The sequence below is a fragment of the Onychomys torridus genome, chromosome 8, assembly GCF_903995425.1.
Source record: "Onychomys torridus chromosome 8, mOncTor1.1, whole genome shotgun sequence".
NCBI classification, from domain to species: Eukaryota; Metazoa; Chordata; class Mammalia; order Rodentia; family Cricetidae; genus Onychomys; species Onychomys torridus.
This window is the reverse complement of record NC_050450.1, coordinates 36,306,185-36,325,346: the sequence shown is the minus strand read 5'-3', so window position 1 is coordinate 36,325,346 and position 19,162 is coordinate 36,306,185. Positions and strand designations below refer to the sequence as shown.

General features: G+C 42.5%; 1 protein-coding gene across 3 annotated transcripts in view; it reads left to right on the top strand.

Moving 5' to 3' along the window:
• The first annotated feature begins 507 nt into the window (after nucleotides 1–507).
• Nucleotides 508–19,162, top strand: part of Sgcd (sarcoglycan delta) — a 952,204-nt gene continuing 933,549 nt past the window's right edge. For all 3 annotated transcript variants that reach the window (XM_036196810.1, XM_036196806.1, XM_036196808.1), the window contains exon 1: nucleotides 508–652. The gene's annotated coding sequence lies outside the window, so the exon portion shown is untranslated. The remainder of the gene's footprint in view (nucleotides 653–19,162) is intronic.

The window sequence follows — 19,162 nt, the reverse complement described above, 5'->3', positions numbered from 1 at the left end:
TCGCCCTCCATGCTGCGGGAGCCGCGGCCACCTCGCGCTCAGCCTCTCGCCACAGCCGAGCACTGTGAGCGGCCGAGGCAGCGGAGGGGACCCGGACGGTGACGCTTGCGGCGCAGCGGACTGAAGCGACCCGGGTTCTGAGCGAAGGGCGCCCGCTTGCCGGGAGCAAGCAGCCTGGCTGGGTCGCTCGCCCTCGGCTCCTACCAGCGCTGAGGGCTCCGGGCAGTGCGATGTCGCTGCGCTGCTTCTAGGCGGTGGCCGGGGACGCCTCCTGCAGCCACTCGGCCCGCACCGGCGGCCCCCGATACCCTTCCACCCGCAAGTCCTCGGACCGCTCCCGGAGGACAAGCCGGGCCATCCTGGGCGAAGCGGGCGCCAAGTCCGAAGTCTGCTCCCGCCACCACCAACTTCCCCGGGAGCCCCTCGGCCCGCTGCAGCCTGCGCCAGCCCCGGGAGCGATGCGCCCCCAACCGGGCGGCGCGTCCCCTACCAACTCGCTACCCATGGGATCCTCTGCCCTCGGCCGCCCCGCTCCGAGCGTGTAGCTCTCGCCGCGCGGCCCAAGAGAGGAGTGAGACACTAAGGGGGTTCGCTGACCCTGCGTGCACCAGACTGCTGTGAACCCCTGAAGGGGAAGCATCTGTATTTAAGGGTGAGTAGCCCGCTAGTGGTGGTGTCCTTTCCTACCCAGATATCAGTTTGCAGGGATGCCTGGCAGACTCCAGAAAGTTGGGTCTCCTGCACCTATCCTGGGATTGGCAGAAGAAAACAAACAAACAAACAAACAAACAAAAAAACAAAAAAAACCCAAAAAACAAAAAAAAACCAAACATTGGTTTCTTAACTAAAACCAAGTAGAAGCATTCTTCCCAAGGAGAAACGGGGCTTTCGAGAACAGGTCACAGACTATTCCCTATCAACTGGCTATTGGGGCTTTTCAGCCTGCCCGCGCGTTCAGTAAGCACCCTGCGTAAGCGCTTGGAGATCCGCTGCTGCTGGGCGTGCTGGGAGATGATGAGCAACCTCCAGTCCCTAGGAAGATGCTAAGTGCACTTCGTTAAAGCGAAGTGACTGCTGGACTATTAAAAGAGAATGTGGGAAAAGGCGACCGAGGGTACGAAAGAAAGGGAGCAAAGGAGGAGAGGTTAGGAAGGAGGGCTCAGAAGAGGTGGCTGAAGGAAGTGGCAGTAGTCGATTATTTCCTGCTGCTGGATGGAGCATCTAGGGTACTTTTTACATGATGAAGGTTTGCAGCATGCTGATATAGGGCAGGCCGACCTAGACCAACAGGTGGCTTGTGAATGCTTCCTGTAGTTGGGTTCCTGAAGGGGAACCACTAGCTCTCCCATGGGGCCCTGGCTGGCTCTCCCACTTGCATGATAGCATCTGAACGTGGGCAAGGAAATGGGTTTTCTGAGCTCCAGCCCAATTTGGGCTGTGGGAGTCATCCAAATGCCTCCTGTAGGAAAACAGCGGCTCCTTTGTGTGTCTGGCTGAGGTTTCAACATACAGGCAACTGAGGGTCCTTTCAGCTGGGCGATGTGGACATGTCTGTTTCTTGGACTTGAGCCCTGGCTTTCTCCCTTGGTCCCTGGTGGCGGGTATTCTCCTTCCCTAGGCTGGGCTGCGAGCCAAATCTCAGTTTTGCTGCTCTGTACTACAGTGGGAAGAGGGGGGGGGGGCATTTCCAGAGTACCAGGACCCTTGCTTGAGTTCTGTACTTTACCTGCGTCTGTCCCTTGTACTTTTATTGTGAAACTTAGACACGGACAGGTGTGGGTGTGTACATAGTATGTGCAAGTGAGTGTGTGGACAGCTCGATCTTGGTGGAAGAAATTGGAGAGAGGGGGAGCATTGTTGCTGTCTAGCTTTGGGAGAGGGCGTGTTTGTTCTTTCACTTTTCTTCTGAACCCACCATCCTTCTGGTTTTCCCAGGAGAAATGCTGTTAGCACTCCACAGTATCATCTGCAGAAAGTATGCAATGTTTCCGACTTGGTTTGCCCAGGTACAGTATAGGGTCCACCATCCCCTATCACCAGGAAAGTAAACTTCGAAAAGGCAGTCCTTAGAGAGAAAGGTGAGGTTGGAAAGCAGAAAGGAAGAAGACAGGGTGCATATCCTTGTGTGTATCTGGAGGGGGCATCAGTCTGAGCCTGCATCTATAGCAGGCTCTCAGCTTTTACTTGATTGGTGTTCAAGAATGTTAGCTGGATGGCTCTGAGATCCGTGGAGATTTGAGGAGGAAAAGCTATCCTAATACGCACTTAGCAGACTCTGCCACCAGGTTCTAATGAGATGTTTGACTCCTAGAATAAAATTGTGGACATTCTAAAGTGCAAAAGAACCCTCAAACATTAACACTGGTACCCATATTTCCCCTCTAGAAGAGGGTCTTGGTATTAGGGCTCGTTGGTCTTGCTGCCACTGTAAGTATATCTGAATTTCAGCAGGTAGTCCAAGTTTAGTTTTCCACAAGGTAAGATCCCTCCTCACTCTGGGTTTCTGTCTGGGGATTGCTCATAGTAATCAAATTATGAGGCGCCAGGCTTAACTTTTAACATATACTGATTAGCATGGGACCCAGGTTTTGTCAGCGACATAGGGGCTTCGTATTAGAAGGGGAGCCTGGCGCTGAGGTGTCAAAAAGATGAAGGGGCAGAAAAGTATTATGGCTGACAAGGATACACAGAGAAATTTAAGCACAAAAAGGAAAAACAGAGAGATGTAGATAGCCACGAGAGCAAGTGCAAAGGGAGTGGGAGAGATACCAAGACGGAGACAGAGAGAATACAGACAAAAACATGGGGGGGGGGGCAAGGGCAAATTATTAGAGAGAAAGGGAAAGAAGGGCAAAGAAATGTAAAGAAAGAATGGAAGAAGTGTATAGCAGAGAAAAGCATAGAATAGGAACATGGAAGGTGGAACATCCATGTGGGGGCCAGAGCAGACACAGGAGGTGGATACACTTGCTCTTTGAATCTAACTTATAGTAACCACACCACCATTTTAAGGAAGTTGGCATAACCTGTATCTTTTAGTGGCTAGCCCTTGGTTGGTATGTTTCCCTGGGAGGTAAGGATGACTCAGAAATCATACACTGTTTAGGAACATAGCTGCAGGGCGGATGTTCAGATATAGGGAAACTAGATTCTTGGTAAATGCGCAAATGTGCAAGTGCCATTGTCCTCACTGCCCCCTCCTCCAAGAAGAAATAAAACTCATAGGACAGGAGAATGGAAACACGAGAATGGTTAACTCACCATTTCTGACAATGATGATCTGTCCTTTATTCAAAGAAGAGTAGAGTCTCTGGGAAGGGCAAGTGATAGGAACCACTCACTCCCCTGAGAATGTGATCCAGTGGAGACAGGGATGTACACATTCAATGAGTATTCTAGTTGAAGGTCATCACTGGACCCTCCTCTAAAAAAATACAATGTAGACATCTAACACCCTTCTCTAATTTGTTCCTGTATTTTCTGCTGGGAGATATGATTAACACATCCTTCTTGTATCACAGCCTCCCCAGAAAAGATCATTTCTTGTGAATATCTCTTGATAAAAGGACAAGCCCAAGGAAGCACTCAGGCAGAGTTACCTTTCCATGGACCTCATTAATCACAAGAATGCCAAGGGACAGCAGACCGGCTCCTCTGGTCGACCTTGCAAGGGGTGTTTGTAACTAAGGGATACTGGACAGTCATCAGGGCCTAAGTCTGGCCTTTCCCTATATACAGTTAGCCCATTTGATGCAAAAACTAATGCCATGGGTACTGTTATTATCTTTTGCATTTCATGGTGGAGGAGTCTGAGACTTAGTGACATTATGTAACTTTCTCCAGAGAAATACATCTTTAGCTGTGGTTCAGCTAGAAAGCAAAAGTGCTGATGTTTTGAGCCCACGTTTTGGTTGGCTTAAGCCTGAGGACCCATTACATATCAGACTAGCTCCTATCACATTTACATGGGTGGAGTCAGTATAGAGATCTTTCCTAAGCACTCCTACACTTCACCAGTTGAGGGGTAAAAGTGGCTGAAGAAATTGGGGTATGATGTGCCAGAAAGCCCATAGCCATCAAATGCCAAATTGAGACCTATACCCAAGTTTCTGGAATTTCAGTCTCTCTCTCTAGCTTACCAGTAATTACTCTATGTAGGGCTCAGCACCAAGGTCAGAGAAGCCTCTTAGTCAAAATGTAACTAAGTTCCTGGACCCTCCTAGAGGCTCACCAAATTAAAACTTTAGGGCAGAGAGCCCAGAAATCTGTATTTTTAGTCCATGCCCCAAGCCTACATCTGCACAGTAGCATTTGCCCCAGTTACTCAAAACTCTTGGATCTTCACATTGTGGAGCCCTTCCAGACAGCTTCAGAACTTCAAGCCCTCCTGCCTCAAGAAAATTTAAATACACAAAAACAGCGGACTCTAGATAGCTAGTGCACCAATAAGCCACATAAGGAAACAGACCAGCTCACTTAAAAATATCTGTGGCAGCACCTTAAGAAGTGCCACACACATATGGATCTTTGTTATATTTGTATTTTTTTTTGTCTTGTACCAGCTTGGAAAGCATGTATCATTGTTGGTATTTGTATTAATACTTGACCCAAAAATGACATCAAGAGCCAGGCCAAGGCTGTCTCCCTGTTGTAAGACTAGTTATGCTCTGAGAAACATGTCTTCGTCAACAAGATTCCCATTCCTCTGAGCAGATCACAGCCTCATTCTGCAGGTAAAAAGGAGCCGTCACCCACACTCTGTCTCTTTCTGGCCCACTTAAATTGTTTTCTCGGTGACCTCAATGTCGTTTTTTCTTCTGTTTCATTGAAATATGGCCAAAGGTGCCAGACGTCTTGTCCGACAAACTATTTTGTCATCTCTCTGTTTTCAGGTCCAAATTTGTCTTTTGAATCTGTTGCTTTTAACCTTGACCCCTTACTCAAGGGTGGTGGGTAATTGAGCCTTGGGTAGCTGTGATAAGCAACTGTGTGGTCCATGTATTTTGGATAACTGTGGTCATTTGTGAATAGAATGCAAAGCAGAGAGTCATTTATATTTACAGTGTCTGCATCCTTAATATGCTGGCATCCATTTTTCTCTTTCAAAATGCTTAGAATTTTGGGAGGTACACATAGCAGTGGAGTAATAAAAGATGGCTAAAATTTGGGCACCTGAGTAGGGACAAACTTGTGATAAAGCCCACCTCCAGTTTGCTTGCTAGTACTATGCTGTCTTGTTAATTTAACTTTGCCAAAACTTCATTTTTTTTTTTGTCTGGAAGTTGAGACAATTATAGGTTGCCAAGTCTTACCCTCTTATGTGGCTAAGGTGCCCCAGTAAAGGTCTGGTGTTCCTCTAGGTAGTGTTGTCCAGCTCCAGCTGAACATCATGCCAGGCTCTATTTAATCCAGGGTAGAAGTGCCAACAAGGAGCTTAAGCAACTTCTCTGGGTTATATGAAGTCTAAAATTCTGAATTTAACATCTTTCCATCTAAACTCATCTACCCTTCTATTGCATTGATACAAATGATTATTCCTTTCTTAAATCTTATGTCTGAGTGTTGATTTGTATTTCCATAAAACCCATAGTGGAGACTGTCCAGTAGAACAGTGGAGATCTGTTGAGATTTTTGGATGCTTACTAAGTGGTTAAATGATCTCCAAATAGTTACTTTGAGTTCCCAAGCATTGTCAGGGATTAGTCCCTCCTGTTATTTTTTTGGCTGAATTATTAAAGCACAGATACTGTTTCTTTGCAGGGGTGGGGGGGCATTCCTGTGATTCTCCCCATGATTGAGTTAGATGTCTACAAAATGGTACCCATTGAAATAAATGGTAATACACTTAACTTCTTTGTATCTGACACCGAGTCTGAGTCTATATATAAAATTCACTTATACTTATTGGAAGTTGTTCTGGCAGTTGTAGAGCCATGCCTGGCATGCAGAAAGTGTTAAAAATATATTTTGTTAATGGCTAAGTGAATTTGAGCTAATTTTGTGTGGCCTAGAAAAAGTGGCCATTGTCCTTTACCACTGAAAGAAGAACAATCCAAACACTGGGGCCTACATATAGTGTGTCTCAGGACACATCCCTTTTTTACCTAGAAGAATAGAGGCAGGGGTGGGGATGGGAGTAATAACATCAATAGCTGGTGATTAACTATGGTGGTAGCTTTGGGCAAGTTCCATTTTGATGTTGCTTAAGATGTAATTAGAAGGGACATTCTGATTTATAAGTTAATGTGATTTTATCTGTACTTTTAATTAGTTTCTCAGAAAGACACTTTTGTTTCTGAGCTCAAAAGTTTTAGAAATGAACAGACTTCTGGAATGATAGCAGAGTTTGGAGATGATCCGGTCCTAGCAGCATGAAGGAGAAAGGAGGAAACTGAGGCTCAGCAAGGGGGAGGAGCTTGCCTGAAGCAGCCCAGGCATGGTAGCACCAGAGTCAGTGTGAGAGTCAGTGCTTCCTGGCTTCTAGCCCAGGACACTTAGTGGACAGCTGAGGATGATTAACGCATCTGTGGCCAGCTGCTCACTTGCACTGACTGTATGCATGTGAAAGCTGCAATCCATATAGCCTACTCCCTGCAAAATTCTGAGATGAAACTCTGTGGAAAGGAATTGGACAAAACAGGTCTAAAAAGGCTTTCCCAAAGTAGACTCAAAATGTTGAAGAGGCTCGTGACAGACCTTTTTTGGCAGGTGCTATGTTAGTGAGGCCTTACTGGCTTATTGGATTCATAATCTACAAGAAGGGAATAGGGGCAGGGACCTACCAATGCTGATTGTATGTGTGATACATGAACATTTGGAGATGTATGGACATTCATTGTCAATCTCCTGGTACCTGGTCTTAGATGAGAAGCAGGTACTTGGAACCTTTCTCTCTACCTGTAGGATGCTGTGGACTATGACTAAGTGAATCTGCTTAAATGCATCCCCAGGCACAGAAACGTGTGCAGCATACTGGGACACTTGTTAACACACAATTCTTTATCACATGGTGTCAATATTATGGAGACAGTAAGACACAGATCATTGATGCGATATATTGTGGATGCTCCTTTGAAAACATTATAATCAATGCTCACAAGTCAGAGGAAATATCTCATCCTAGCACCTCCCTTGCATCCCAAAAGCCTTGCCACACTAAGCTACAATAATTATCAGGGGCTGCAGTTATTCAAAGGGAGGAGGCACATGTAGTAATTCTCCTTGCCTCTCCACCATAATCAATCTAAAGCTTTAGCACTATTTTGATTTGATACCCAGGGGTTAGCTGTAAGAGGTTGTTACCTTTCTGTACCCCCAACAACAGAAAAAAATGATTATTTTGCTACCTTGCATAATTCCCTAACATCCTTCCATCCATTAAAGGCTAATTCTTTGGGATTTAATTTAGCATTCTCTCTAGTCTTATGTGAAAATGTAAAGTTTCCTAAGTGGAATATTTTGAACCATCTGAACTTAGCATCTCGCCCCACTTCTTTGCAGAGGCATTTGAGCAGGCACTGAAGATAAATTCTACCTGCTCTGCCAGCACCAGCTGCCAGAAGCTTTTACTTCTGGTACTTCTGTCACTTACTGAATACTTTGTTCACCAACATAGTTCTAAGCTCTGTATGCGTATTTTTCTCATTCCACATACCAAGCAACACTATTTTGTAGGTATGTGTATAAGGATTAACAAAGCACCATATAGAAGTGGGGGAGATGTCTCATTTGGTAAAGTACTTGGTGCAGAAACACAAGCACCCATATAAAAGCCAGATGTGATGAAGTTTATCTGAAACTCTAGCTCTGGAGAGAGGAGGTAGACAGACCTTGTGGTTATGCTGGCTAGCCACTCTAGCCTGTTTGAGAGCTCCAGATTCAGTGAGAGACATTGTCTCAAAATACAAGGTGGAGATGTAAAGGATGGCACCATGCATTGACCTCTGGCTTCCATATGTATGCACATGTGCACCCTCATCAGAGGGGGGGAGAGGGGGAGGGGTGGGAGAGAGATGGAGAGACACACAGAGAGAAGGAGGAAGAGACAGAGAGAGGAGACAGAGAGGCCATATAGATCATTTAGATGTCAAAATATCACAATTAATCAGAAGGCAATTGTGGTTGAGTAGAAACCGGCATAGCTGACAACACAGAGGAGCGGTGGCATCTCTTCCTTTACCATTGTCCCAGACAGCACACCCTCTGAGTTGCATATGTAGTGAACACAAAGGAAATGACCCAGATAGAGTTTATCTTCCAGACTGGAAAAAGTTGACTTGTAATTAGTCTTCATTGCTGTAACCGGAAGAGCAAGTATTTAAATCCAAAGTTTAAGTTTGCAAACCTCACTAGCTAGTACTACTTCAATTACCCAGAAATCTACCCACTTTAAAGAACCCTGGACATTGCCTTCTCCTATGGCTTTTGGGTATCTGTGACATAGATGGTGAAGTGCAGTTTGTACCATTATTTAGTACACACATTCCCAGAAAAGCTAACAAGTGTCCTTAGTGTAGCCTTTCTACTATGTAAATATTTCTTCTGTGTTCTCTCACTCATGGCACAAATCAACATATATGATATCTACAGATATAGTGAAATAAAAGTTGACTAATATTTACCATAACCAGAGGATTATAATCTCATATTTTCCATTATATTCCAGTCCATATTTTAAATTTCCCACATGATTTAAGGGGTTGTTGGTATGACTATCCTGTTCATTTGTGTCACTGTGACAAACTCCCTGAGAAAGTCCACTCATGAGAAGGGAAACATCACCTCGGTGTGGTGATATTGTGTTCCCCAAAATATTGTGCACCCTAATAAACTTATCTGGAGTCAAAGAACAGAATAGCCACTAGATACAGAGGCCAGAAAATGGTGGCACACACACATTTAATCCTAGCATTCTGAAGGCAGAGATCCATCCACATCTCTGTGAGTTCAAAGCCACACTGAAAACAGCCACGCATGGTGACTCACACCTTTAATCCCAGGAAGTAATGGGATTAAAGTGATGGAGAAAGCAGAAAGGTATATAAGGTGTGAGGACTAGGAACTAGAGCTGGTTAAGCTTTCAGGCTTTTGAGCAGCAGTTCAGCTGAGATCTATTTGGATGAGAACACAGAGGCTTCCAGTTTGAGGAAACAGGATCAGCTGAGGAATTGGCGAGGTGAGGTGGCTGTGGCTTGTTCTGCTTCTCTGATTTTCTAATGTTCATCCCAATACCTGGCTTCAGGTTTGTTTTTATTAATAAGACCTTTTAAGATTTGTGCTACACCTCGGCTCATGATTTTAGAGGTTTTAGTCCTTGACTGGTTGGACCTTTGAGTTTTAGCCAGTGAAGGAGATTAGGAGTGTGGGGCAAAGATGCTCCTCTCAGGACCAGGATATAAAAGAGACAGACTTCTCACTTCTCCTTTGTATACACATCCCAATGAGCCAAATTCCTCTAAGTGGATACCTCTTCCTAAAGGTGCCAGCACCTACCTATGGTCTTTGGGCTTCCCTACTAATACACAGGGCTTTGAAGAATATTTCAGACACAAGCCACAAGATTTACATTTTGGAGACTTCTGCAGATAGAGGGAGAAAGTGAAGCCCAAAGTGGGGAATCCCCACTTCCTTGTTCAGGATTACCTGACAAGGTAGGAGTGGAAGTGACTGGAATCAAGGTTCCCAATACCACCTCACACCTGTGAGTGACAGCACCCTCAATTATGGATTCTAGCCATTAATTAGCTTCAGTCTGACAATAGATTACTTTCATTGATTGCTCATGTATCTGGCTTTTGATGATGAGGCTTTGTCTTCTACAGCCCTAATGTACTGACAGAGTTAATGCTTGATATATGTGCTTGCATATATATGTTTGTTCATTGTTGTTATTGTTGTTGCTGTAACTGAATGTCACATACTGGATAATTTGTAGGGAAGTTTAAGTTATAGTTCAAAGTCCATCAGTCTAAGAGCATATCCCCCAGCACTTGGTCTGTGTCCTTTTTGTGTTTTATTATGGTAGTGGGCATCACATGGCAAGATAGAGTGAGCAAACCCAAGAAGCTTCCCTTAACAAAAGCATGGAATGTATTTGTTCATGAAAGCAGTGTCCTGTGAGCCAGTCATCTTCCAGAGATCTCACCTCCCAACATGACCACACTGGGGAATAAGTTTCAAAAGAGGAGATTGGGATGCATTTAAAGATTATATTATTTGTACTTTTTATTTTATTTATTCCCCTTTATTGTGGAAAATAGATTTTTTTTTTGATTCACTACATCCTGATTGTGGTTTCCTCCTTCCTCTACTCTTCCAAGTCCTCCAACCCCCACCCCACTTACCCTTCCTTCCTGATCTGCTGTGGAATATTTGTTTAACTCTGTAAATATATAGTAATTGCTTATGTTGTGGAATATTTGTTTAATTACATAAAGATGTGTTTCTGTTTTACCTTGCCTGCCTAAGGCACCTGATTGGTCTAATAAAAAGCTGAATAGCCAATAGCAAGGAAGGAGGTATAGGTGGACTTACTGGGCAGGAAGAGTAAGTTATAGGAGGAGAAATTTAGGTTTGAAAAAGGAAGAAAGGAAAGAGACAACAGGGAGACTCCAGGGGCCAGTCAGCCAGATGCAGAGGAAGCAGGAAAATAGGACATAAAGAATGAAAGTAAGGTCAAAAGTCTCGAGAAAAAATGTGAATGAAGAGAAACAGGTTAAATTAAGTTAAAAGAGGTAGTAGGACAAGCTTAAGCTAAGGTAGAGCATTCATAATTAATAATAAGTCTCTGTGACTTTATTGGGGAGCTGATTGGTGGCCCAAAGAAAATTCCAACTACATGGATTCAACCCTTTCTGTCTCTCATTAGAAACAAACAGGCTACTAAGGGATAATTAAGAAATGCAATAAAATGTAAGATAAGATATAACAAAAACTAGCACATTTAAATAGCACAAAACAAACAGGAGAAAAATAAGCCTAAGAAACGGCATAATAAACAGAGACCCATTTGTTTGAATGTTCAGATAGTCCATAAAAACACTAAATTGGAAGCCATAATTTATACATAAAGGACTTGTAGGGTAAAAAAGAGAGCAGAAAAAAATATAAATATAAATAAAATAAAATAAAAATAAGATTGAATTTTAAAAAAGGAAAATCCCTGAGAGGACATTATGAGACAAGGAACCTCCAAAGATGCCATTATGTTTGTTTACTGTTGACCATCTACTACTGGGCATGCAGCCTACCCTTAAAGAGTAGTTTGTTTCCCCAGTGAGACTCCTTTGGAGAAAACCAAAATTTCTTTTGCAACTGCATATCAACTGGAGATTGTTTCTGGGTTAGGGATACAGGCATGTGTCTACTTCTCCTTTCAGCTCTAGGATCCAATCTGATACAGACCCGTACAGGCCCTGTGCATGCTGCCTCAGTCTCTGTGAGTTCATATGAGCTTTGATCCTGTTGATTTAGAGGGTCTTGTTTCCTTGGTTTCCTCCATCCCCTCTGGCTCTTTTGCAGGGTTTCCTAAGCCCTGAGAAGAGGAATTTGATGGAGACATACCATTGAGGGCTGATTGTACCAAGGGAGGAGAGTGTTCTCACTCTTGGCATAATGTCTGTCTGTGGGTGTCTGTATTTCTTTCCATCTGCTGAATCAGGAAGCTTCTTGGATAAGAGCTGAGCAAGAAACTGATCGCATTTGTCTTTCTGAGTCAGGGATACCTCACTCGGATGAATTTTTTTTTTCTAGTTCCATCCATTTACCTGTGATGTGATACATTTACACAATGGAGTATTACTCAGCTGCATAAAAATGAAATCTGCACAGCCTTCTTAAGAAATTATGTCATCTAGATTATCATCTGTGAGACTCCTGTGCCACACCACATATTTATGTGAAAATAACTAGAATGACTTCTTTAAAATGGCTATTAAAACAGACACTGCCCCACTGGGTCCTATGGTACTGTATTTTTGACAGCACAGGATGTAATGGGATGTTCCATGTCTGCCTTCATGGTTGATGTGCTAAGGTAGGATGTTACTATTTCTTTTTATAGTAATTTTTGTTTGAAACATTTATACATGTATACAATGTTTTTTAAGATTTATATATTTATTATGTATACAGTGTTCTGTCTGTAAGTATATTTATTATGTATACAGTGTTCTGTCTGTAAGTATGCCTTTGGGACAGAAGAGGGCACCAGATCTCATTACAGATGGTTGTGAGCCACCATGTGGTTGCTGGGAATTGAACTCAGGACCTCTGGAAGAGCAGTCAGTGCTCTTAACCGCTGAGCCATGTCTCCAGTTGTTTCTTAATGTATCCTCACCTATATCTACCCTACGTTCTTTCCTGTAAACACATCTCTTTCCTAACTTCTTCATGTTCTCTTGAAATTATAACTCACTGATGACAATTGGTGCTGCCTATCTGCACAGGTGTGTGTGTGTGTGTGTGTGTGTGTGTGTGTGTGTGTGTGTGTGTGATCATTTAGTGGGATGTAGAAAACATACTGGTGGCCTCCATCCCAAAGTAAAAGCAATCCCCCTTCCCCAGAACCCAGCAACTGGTCAGCTAGGGGTGGAGCTTTCATACCCCCTTATCCAGTCATGTTGGGATTTTCAACCTGTTGGATTTGTGCAGATCTTCTGCAGGTAGCTATAGTGCATGGGAACTCCTGAGTGCAACAGTCATGCCATGTCCAGTAGACAGCATTTCATTACACACTCCCCCAACTTCTTGCTCTTATCTCCCCTTTACCCCCTCCTCCACAGTGTTCCTTGTGCCCTGTGGGGGGTGGGATGTGGAATGATATAAATGTTCTGTGCATGCTGCCTCGGTCTCTGTGAGTTCATATGTACTTCCATCCTATCGATTTAGAGCGCCTGGTTTCCTTGGTGTCCTCCATCCCTTCTGGCTTTTATACCCTTCCCATTGCCTCTTCCCTCTTCCACAGGGTTCACTAAGCTCCGAAGGTAGTTGGTAGAGACTTTCTGTTTAGGGCTGAGTCTTCTAAGATTCTGTTTAATGTCTGGCTTGGGTCTCTAAATTTGTTCCCCTCTGCTACAAGAGGGAGCTCCTCTACTGATGGCTGGTGTGTGCGTGTGCGTGTGCGTGTGCGTGTGCGTGTGCGTGTGCATGTGTCTGATTGCAGGTGCCTGTGGAGGCCAGCATTGGCTTAACTCAGAGCAAATTGAGGGTGGTAAACAGTTGTGAGTAACTGAGTCTTAAAATGGATGTTGCGCAGCAGGTGCTGGCTGAAAGAGCTTTCTATGTGGAAGGAAGAGAGAGAAAAGAAGTGGGTGTTATGCTCTGGACTTCACATTCGAGAACCAATAGGGAAAACAGTGGGGATGAGAGTAGAGGAGTGCTGAGGATCATGCAGATCCCAGGAGGGGGCTGCACTGGGCCAGAGGAGAGCTGTGTGATAAGCACAAAAGCCTGCATCATCTGAACTGCCCAGGCCTCATTCTGTGCATGCTGTAGTAAAGAATCTTACATGGCTATTATTTTTTTAAATGCATTTCTGATACTGAATTCGGTAGTTTTCAGTGAAATTCTTTTGCCTATTAATCCTGCTGAGATTATAAGAGGCACTGAAATGTCCCCAGTGAGCAAGTATTTCATGAAGAAACACACGTGACTAAGAAATGCACGAGAACCCGATCTTACTAGACTATGGTGTAATAGCAGAGACCGAGGCAGGTGTATGGAGTCGACTAGGCAGAGCACTTAAATGGAAGCCAATTTCCCATCAGTTGAGAATTTTCATACCACCAAAGTCATCAGAAATAATACTTTATATTGAAAGTTATAGGCTGATACCATTTTAAAATCAGCTTGTTTGATCAAAGCAGGAGGCTGAAATTATACAGCATAGAGAATTAACACACTCTCCCCATCCTACTTAGAGAATCTTCTCCTATGATTTTCCCAGCATTTCCTCTACTCTCCCAAATAGCAAACTAAAGAGGGACTGAACACACATGCTGGAAGTGCATTAATCTATTTTTGTTGAATAAAATATTCACCCTTAATAGCCAAAGTGAACCCTAAATCCTACAGAGACTTTCAGTTTTAGATGTGATGAAGACTGTCTGAGGGTAGATATATGTCTCCAGTGCCACTTAATTTCAGGAAAATATTTATGTTGGATGATTTTTATGTGTACATTTATTTCTATTTAAAAAAAAAAAACCCCGCAGCAGTGGGAAATACTATCTGGGCAGTTCTCTTTCAGCTGCAAGCATCACTCAGAGTGGAATCCTTTTTGCACGCAAATTGGGCCTGCCAGCTCTAAAGAGGGCAGTTGAGATAATATGATAAACTGGCCCCTGTGTTCAATCTTAGCTCATCAAGGCTGGGTCAGAGCTGACATTTCCGTACAGTGTGACTTGATGCTCTGATTACAAATTGGTCTTGAGCAGCCAGAGGCTTTGTAATTGCATTCTCTAAGGGATTGTGCTTGTATCATTAGGTCTGTTTTGGTTTCGAAACCTGGAGGAAGAAATATGTTCCTGATTTCGTTCTCTTGTTTCAGACTGTAACAGAAACTGACATTCATCCAGAAAAGGATGTAGCTTATTACATGCAAAATTAAGGCTTTTTATCTTCCTCTGAGGCAATGTTGATAACTTTTTTTTCATCCTTCTTGGTCTTGGAGGTCTTAAATAAATTAAGAATTTTAAGAAGAGTGGGCTTGGGGGTGTAGCTCAGTTAGTAGGGTACTTGTTTAACATGCATGAAAGACCTGGCTTCCATCCCTACCACCATACTTACCTGGTGTGGTGCAGTAGGCCAGCAGTCCCAGTGAGGGCAAGAGAATCAGTAGTTCGAGGCTATTCTCAGCTCCACAGTGAGTTCCAGGCCAGCCTGGGATATGAAAGACTCTGTCTCAACATACAAGAAAATATTAAGATAAGAAAGTCATTGTGTATTTATGTCTTAACATTCATTTTACTATAACAAGTAGATGAATCATTGTAGAAAATTGAAAAATGTATTGTTCTATAACTTTCATACTTTCATTTAATAATTCTTTCAAAAACGTATGTATTATTGTGTGTACGCATGTATGCAGGTACACTCAGTATCTGTGCTGGCACATGTGTGCTGTGCTGGCATATGTGTAGAGATCAGAGGGCAACTTTTTTTTTTTTTAAATTTTGAGATAGGGTTTCTCTGTGTAACAGTCCTGGCTGTCCTGGAACTCACTCTGTAGACCAGGCTGGCCTCAAACTCACAGAGATCCACTTGCCTCTGCCTCCCAAGTGTTGGGATTAAAGGCATACACCACTACCACCGGACTCAGGGGACAACCCCTAAGGGTGGGCTATTTCCTGACTTTACCTGGGCTCTGCAGATGTAACTCAGATTATTGGGTTTGGGTGGCAAGTGCTACTCATTGAGTTGTCTCACCAGCCACCCTTTCAATAATTCCATGTTTAATTTACTTTTGTAAACTTTATATGCTGTGAGATTGATACTAACCATTTTTTTTTTATCAATGACCTTTTATGCTTGCAGTCCTGGGGAATACCCCTGGAGAGTCTCGATAGAGTATATACTGCTCAGAGTGGATTGAGACTAATAAACACTGTATGTAATTAAGATTTAAAGTATTAATGTATGTTTGAAACTGAATTTATTAGGATTCAGTGGCTGCAGTTTTCAGCTCTATTTGAAGAAAAACAAACTGGTTTTTCATTCAAGCACCATGATAGTCAATGCAGAGCACTTTGCCTGTGATCATCAACACGCCAAGTGTTAGCAGACACTGGAGGGATGTCCTGTAATTCAGTCCTAGTGAGGTCTACTTAGGATAGTATCAGACACTACAGACTCCTCACCAGACCCTCACCCACAGCCCCGTTCATATCTGCAAGTATGCAGCACCAGGTTGTGACCCATGTTCTAGATCTCTCTTTAAGTTCAGTTAATCTGGTTACAGTGAAGAATGCATGTGTTACACACACACACACACACACACACACACACACACACACACACCCTATTTACTAGTTTATGACAAATATCCCAGATTCCAGAGGATGTAGGTGAGTCAATGAACAGACAGATAAAAGGTGTCCTAGCATGCTATGTTGGATAAGAACACAAGGGCTTTCTATACTCTCTCCCTGGGTCCCACCCTCAAGGTGCCTCCTTTTGTTCAGCAATATAGAACCTCTCTAAAATGAGTGCTTTGGGACACCTTTATTTCATAGGAATGGATGATAAAGTCATTGATCACTGGGAATCAACTTGCCTTTTAGTCTCTCTGACTTCAGAGGTGAAAGGTGTAGGATTAAATGTCCAATCTTTAATAACTGGACTATTGCTCTGGCTGCTAGTCCCTAGCTTGAGTTATCCAGAAGCCTAACAAGGATTATCACCCCAAGAAACTGGTTTCTGGAGCTATGCCTGATGTTTCTATCATATAGGGAATCATGAAGGCATTGAGAGAACCCTTATATGCAAAACATACTCTCCTAGCATATCTATCTCCGGGACTTGATAAGCTTGGTCTCAAACCATGAGGCAAAGGACACATGAGTAAAGTAGTACATTTGGATGATGTTTCCAATGTGCCATTTGAGAGCCACCCAGAGTGAGGTGGTGAACAGTGTTATCTGACCCTGGATGAAGAAAATTCAATGGAATTATTTGTACTTTCAATGTCAGTGTATTGCAATTGCCTGGATCACAAGTAATTCTATTTTTATTTGTTTTTTGGTATTTTTAAAATTTTTATATATTTATTTATTTATTTATTTATTTTAGGAAAGAGGGGAAATTTTCATTCGCACTATATTAACACTTTAAAAAAATCCTGAAACCTTAAACTAAAACTCAAATGGAGTGGTGCTGAGACAGCAGTAACATAACCTTGTAAAAATACAACTCTCCATTCATATCAGCCATGGGCAAGCACTTGTGAGCCCAGGAGCCCTAAACTTGAGCCTGAAACAAGGCCAAGGAAGCTCAGCTTGGTGACTTCTGACTTCTAGCAAAAGCAGTCACAAATCTCTCTGGAAAATGCTTCCTGTATAGGCTGATAGTAATCCCATGCGTGAATAAGTAAAAGGAGATTTAACAGTCAAAAGTGACAAAGATATGCAAGAAAGGCACCCATCGTCAGTTAGAAATACCAGGAAGAAATCCAAGCAGAAAGCCGAGTTGAGCCTCTGAGAATTTCCAGTAGCAGACTTGGCAGATTTAGAACAGAAAGTAACTGTATATGAATGTTTAAAGAAGGAACAAAAGATAGTTCTTTAAAATGTGAGCCTCACAAAAGACCATATGAAATGCTTATGAATACTTGATAAAGAGCTAGGTCCTATAATTTTTCAAAAGAAAATGTCAATAGAATGACTAAGTTAATGGGTAGATGAATAGGGCCATAGAACTGAAGTTACAGGAAGATGAGTTACTCCACAGTTATTCACAGAGACAGGGAGTTAGTCTAAAAGGGATAATAAGAGTTAGGCCAAAGACCTGTGAGCCATCTCAACTGAGAAAGCCACTAGCCTCTGAGCCTGATTACCTGATTTAAATCTCTAGAATCCACTTTGTGGAAGGAGAGAACCAATCCCTACAAGTTGTCTTCTGACTTTTACATGCAAGCCGTGGAAATCACCCCCAAACTCCACACAGATAATAAATAAGTACATAATTGTACAATTTACTTTTTAAGTTAAGAGATAGGTTAAATTGAAAAATGTGTTTTGTAAGTCTTCAGAGACCTAGATATGGATACACAATGTTTAGTAATAACTGAGAATTTCCTGTAGACATTTATCTAATGGTACAAGGAGTACAATAAGTATAAATAAAATATGGAATCCATTCATAGACACATTCTAATGAAATTGAAATGTGATCCACAGAAAGAGATCCTAAGAGCACCCAGAGAGTAGAAGGTCACTCACCAATGACCAACATATACTACAGTAACATCTTCAATAATCTGAATAATAATACTCTCAGTGTTGTAAGAGAAAGTAACTATTTGAACTGTAATTGTCTCCTTGTCCACAGTAGGAAGAAAACAAAATGCATTCATAGACAGACGGGACCTCACTTAGGAAACATCTAGAGAGGACACTTGCAAAAGATAAACAACCCTACAGTAAGATATGAAGAGAAGAAGGTAGATGGATAAAATAAAAAAATGTAAATGAGCATAAAGCTTGTAAAATCTTTGAAAATGGCACTGTTATACCTTGTGTGTTTTTCTATGTAAAAGAGTAACAGGGCAATACACTGTAGGATCATGTACCTTAGCAGCCAGACAATGCTAAACTCAACTATAGTATGGTCAGTTTGGTGTTGGAGATGATTAGCTTTCAGAAACAGTGACTGCTGCTGACGAGCTGCCCCTTAGAAGTCTTTGCATTGGTATAAAACTAACTTAGGTAGACTTTTATGAATTGAAAAGCACTTTCTGGGGCTACAGATATGACACAGCAGTTAAGAGCATCCACTACTCTTTCAGAGGACCCAGGTTTGGTTCCCAGCACCCACATCAGGTGTCTCATAATTTCCAGTAAGCTCCAGGGGAACTCAGTGCATCTGTTGCCCTTGAGTACAGCAATCCTGTGTGAATATCCAATCCATATGTACATATACATAATTTAAAGAATCAAATCCAGTTACTTGGGCTGGTGGTGACAGAATTATCTGTATTCTTGGGGGATAAGAAAAATTTTTATTACCACTTGAGTAAATCATACTATTCCATCTAAAACAAAATGGTTTGCTTTCTTGCCCAAGAGATTTTCATGTATGAATAAGCTAGACTTGGGACTCAGACAAAGATTCCATGGTCTTCCTTTATAAAATCTAGAGTCAAAAGTAAAAAAAGATAAAGCATAAAGGGGAACTATTTGAAGAGAGAAAGGGACCAACAAGTGTGTGTGTGTGTGTGTGTGTGTGTGTGTGTGTGTGTGTGTGTGTGAACAAGGTTGAGTGAGATTAAAGCTATATGAAAATTAAAATTACATTAAAGTTACAGCCATGTACAGGCAAATCAGAATGCTTTTGATTATTGATACATATTTATCCCACACTTCTCTCTCTCTGTCTCTCTCTGTCTCTCTCTCTCTGTCTCTCTCTCTGTCTCTCTCTCTCTTTCTACACACACACACACACACAC